This window comes from Coenobita brevimanus, chromosome 13 (genome assembly GCF_032717465.1).
Source record: "Coenobita brevimanus isolate Jiangsu-jjx chromosome 13, ASM3271746v2, whole genome shotgun sequence".
NCBI classification, from domain to species: domain Eukaryota; kingdom Metazoa; phylum Arthropoda; class Malacostraca; order Decapoda; family Coenobitidae; genus Coenobita; species Coenobita brevimanus.
Window position 1 is genome coordinate 46,976,145 of NC_136966.1, and position 5,000 is coordinate 46,981,144.

The window sequence follows — 5,000 nt, forward strand, 5'->3', positions numbered from 1 at the left end:
AATGAGATTATCTAAAAATTGCACAAATAAAATTGTGTGTGTGTGTGTGTGTGTGTGTGTGTATGTGTGTGTGTGTTTGTGTGTTTGTGTTTGTGTGTTTGTGTGTTTGTGTGTGTGTGTGTGTGTGTGTGTGTGTGTGTGTGTGTGTGTGTGTGTGTGTGTGTGTCAGACAGACAAAATGACAGACAGACAGAAGTCCTCGTGGTGAAGCTCGTTGCTGGAATTTACCCTGTTGGCTATATTCATTAACTTTCATGTTTCAGGATTCTGGTAACACGACGCATCATAGTTTGGCGTTGCATGTCACACAGCTGACATGAGTTTGGCTTCATTTTTTGATAAAGTTAAGTTCATTTATGTCAGTCTATCACGTTAGCCCTTTACGCAATTTTTCCGTTATTTTTTTCAGCCTTTCACTCTGGTGACTCGAAGTATTAGGTTCTTTTTGTCTTGCTACCTCCAGATGATTTTTTTTTTTTAGGTTTAAAGGAGAGATTTCGAATTAGAGGGGTTGGATGTAGTCTTTTACTATTCATGATGATCGTCAGGTTTACTTAATCTTTATTTTTTTGTCTGGCACTTTCTAGTAACTGGACTTTACGCTATAGTTGTGAAATTAGGCTTATATGCGACTATACGATGATCAGTGGTATTAAATTCATTTCATAAAACATTATCAGCTTAAGTTTCTGATGCAGTCAATTCAAGATCCAAAATATTTCCCCCACGCACTGGCTGCTGTACCATCTGATCTAGTGAATTTCCAGTAAGTTTTTGTACAAGTCCAGCCCTGTGTGAGAGGATAAGGTTTAATTTTTTTCTTGTTACGTGTAGTGTAAAATCACCAAAAAATTAGTGTTGAGGATGCTACATACTTCAGCAATTTGTTCATGCAATTTATTATCATGTTTCCACGACCGAGAAGGCAGATATATTATTCCAAGCATCATAACCACACAATTCATTTTAAGTTGAACATATTTTGTGTTAATAATATCGGCGGCTGGTTTTGAAATTGGTACTGGATGAATATTCAGTTTAATAAAATGGAAAACACCGCCTCCCATTCCCCAGTTTCTGTTGCTCCTGAAGTACTGATACCAGGTAAATTATATTTAGGGGTTTTCTTTATTCAATATTTAATCATGATTCGGTAATGCCAGTTCTACTATAGGCATCAGCAGAAGTATGAGGCCATATCAGGAATAAATTTTGCAGTACATAATCATACTTGTGAAAGCATTACTACGAAAATTAAACCTGATCGTAAAAATTCTGAGAATATCAGAGATTCTTAGTTGCACAGTACTCTCTCATGTTAACACCATCACCTCCCCATACTAGAGGCAACCACATCAACATATTTAATAGTAGTGTGGTGATCAAAGTCTGAGGACAGTGGTAGCTGTGTGTGGTTGTAAGGACGGGATTGACGTAAGGTGTGTGTGTGTGTGTGTGTGTGTGTGTGTGTGTGTGTGTGTGTGTGTGTGTGTGTGTGTGTGTGTGTGTGTGTGTGTGTGTGTGTGTGCGTGTGTGCGTGTGTGTGTGTGTGTGCGTGCGCGCGCACGCACGTGAGCGCGCTAGCGTATGCATGAGAGAGAAAGAGAGAGGTGGGGGGGATCTCAGGGCCCATCTCCGCAAGATGATGATTGATTTCAGTGGCGAGGAGTGGAGTGTCCCTAGAGGGTTTAAAGGGAGCCACGAAGCTAGAGCTGGGGTAGGTGGTAAGGACGGGGATGAGTCAGAGCACTGATATATATATTTTCTTTTCATACTGGAACACCACAGTGAGTGATCTGGTCAGTCAGTCACACTAGGGATTTTTCAACATGTGGCTGATAGCGCAGCCAAGCCCAATAGGGTGTTTCACTGTATCTCCCTAATGAATTTCAAACATAAAGTGTGGTCTCTCTGGTATTTATATGTTTGTACTTGTACGCATGGGGAGAGCACATGTTTGTGTGGGTAATGTTACTTCAACTACTGCGTCCACGCTGAGAAAAACTGGTGTGTTCGTTCACGTGTGTATGGAGAGCGAGTGGAGGGTAATTGACAGATTTATATAGAGGCCTTATTTTTACACCAGGAGGGCACTGTATGGGTGTACGAGTTGTTGCTCTATCTGGGGGGATGTACGAATTAATATTAAGGTCTTATTAGTCCCCTACCAGTGAAACCTGTTGGGGACTATAGGTTTGCGAAGTTCTGTCAGAACGTCAGATGTCTGTAATTTTGTGTCTGCTCTGTAACCTGCACAAACATTGACAGATTTGATATAACTTAACACAGTTTTTCTCCAGACCATGACTGCTTGTTGCCCCAATCAACCAGCCATCTACTCCCAAGGTCAAGGTCAGAGTTGGGGCTCAAACAACGTCGGCATGAAGTTCGTGTCAGCTCTGTAACTTCCACACGCATGGACAGATTTTGATATAACTTCAAACAATTGTTCCCCAAACCATGTCGGTGTGTCGCGCGCAACAACCAGCCATCTACTCCCAAGGACAAGGTCACACTTCGGGCTCAAACTTGATCGTCTGCAATTTCGTGTCCGCTCTATAACTTCCACATGCATGGACAAATTTTGATATAACTTCACACAGGTGTTCCCCATACCATAACGGTGTGTCACGCGCAACAACCAGCCATCAGCTCCCAAGGTCGAGGTCACACTTGGGGCTCAAACAAGGTAGAGTTCTGTCATACTTAACAGCCAAACCAACATTAGTGTCCGCTCTGTAACTTCCACATTCATGGACAAATTTTGATATAACTTCATACAATTGTTCTCCATACCATGACGGTGTGTCGCGCGGAGCAACCAGCAATCTACTCCCAAAGTCAATTACATATGTATCGTTATCAACCGGTAGGGGAATTAGTATTGCATGGCAATGCTAAATGCACTTGTTTTCACATGGGTTAGACAGTTTTTTGAGGGTATTTTTCTCTAAGGTGGTCGACCGTACTGGAAAGGGGTGTGTGGGGGAGGGAGGATACCATCTGAACAGGTCAAAGAGGGTGGCCAGTTAATTCACTAGTACCTCCATGATCTCATACTGTTTATCTGAAACCAAGAATGAATTTCATCTGAATGGTTTACTTCTGATACTGTAACCATCTATAGGAGAAAAGGGACGGCTCAGACTGTGACAACAGATGTGGTATCTCTCTCCTTGTGAATCCTGTCAAAATACTAGCCAGGATTATGTTATCCAGACCGACAAAACATGCGGTTCAGTCAACATATCCTGAAACACAATATGGATTTCAGGAGGAATGATGGACCTGTGATATGATCTTTGTTGCCAGACATACAAGAGAAATGCCACGAGCCGAACCGTGACTTATATATTGCATTCATCCATCTTGCAAAAGCATTTGACACTGTCAGTAGAGAACATTCATGCATTGCACTTTCAAAACTTGAACTACCAAACAATTCCTTACCATCCTGAAGAGCCTGCGTGACAACAAGAATGCTTGTGTGTCCATGGGTGAGAACCCTTCAATGTGGATGTGGGAGTTAAGCAATGATGTGTCCTGGCTTCGTAATTTTCAGCATCTGTCTCACTGCAGTCGCCCTTGTAAATCACCAACAAATAAAACCAGAGGGAGGAATAAAAATCCAGTTCCGTCTAGACGGTAACTTAAATAATCTCAGACGTCTTTAAGCACAATCAAAGACTGAAATGGCTCATTTCCTTGAGCAACAATACGCTGATGGCTGTGCTGCCCTTGCACTGCCCCGGAAGCCCTACAACAGTGTCTGACCATCATCATCAACATGTGCAATGCAATGAGGCTCCGAATAAATGTCGGTAAAACAGAAATAATATCTCGGAGAAACAACCCAGCAGATTCTCTTGTATTGCAGGTAAGTGGCGAAAATTTAAAAAAAGGTGGAGGTTTTACTTACCTTGGAAGTGTGCTCATAGATAAACAGAACGTTGATGCAGAAGTCCTTGCACGAATCAGTTGCGCCTCAGCCTCTTTTGAACGTGTCAGATCCAGGGTCTTTGAATATACTAACTTGAGAATCGAGATGAGAATGTCGGTATCTGTGGCTGTGTGCCTCGCCACCCTGTTATACGGTGCTGAATCCTGGACTACCTACTAGGGTCACATCAAACAGCCTGAGTCCTTTCACATCCGATACTTACAGCGCATCCTATGACTCACATGGGAAGATAAAGTCCCTTCCTCACAAATTTTCCAGCAGATGAAGTCAACCAGCACAGAAACCATGCTGGCTAAAAAGCAGCCAAGATCGGTCGGGCACGTGTTCTGCACACCTGAGCACGACCTTCCCCTCCTGGTTCTCTATGGGTAACTCTGCAGCACACCACAGCCCAGGGAGACAGAACAATAAATATTAAAATCGTATAAGAGCAACTCTGAAGATGTGCAATATCATACCCAAAGATAATGAAACAAATGCCTTAACAGGAGTACCCTCTAATTTTCATCAATATCCAGCTCAATCCTGCATTATCTTTAGACATAGTTTAGGTATCATTCTCTCGGGACTTACATAGGAAAGAAAATATCACCTCTCTTGTAAAATCTTCTTCCAAGATTAGGTGTGCTAAGCCGACTCCCTGCCTTCTTTACCCCTGCACAGTTGTTGACTTTATACACGGGTTTTATTCGCCCCTGTTTAGAGTACAACTGTCATATGTGGGAAGGCTCCCCACATACAGCTCTTTTCAACAAGTGGAGTCAGAGGCTTTTCGTTTCATTAATTCTCTTCCTCTTACTCGCTCCTATGAACCTCTGTCTCTTCGCCTCACTGCTGCATCTTTATCTCTTTTCTATCGCTACTTCAGTGGTCACTGCTCCTCTGAACTGTCTGTTTGCATCCCTCCACCACTACGGCGGGCACATAGCATCCTTCTAGCAACAAACTCTCATCCCTTTTCTATCCAACTCTCTAATGCAAGAGATAACCGTTACTTCCAGCCCTTCATGTATGTAACAGGTCAGCTCTGGAATTATCT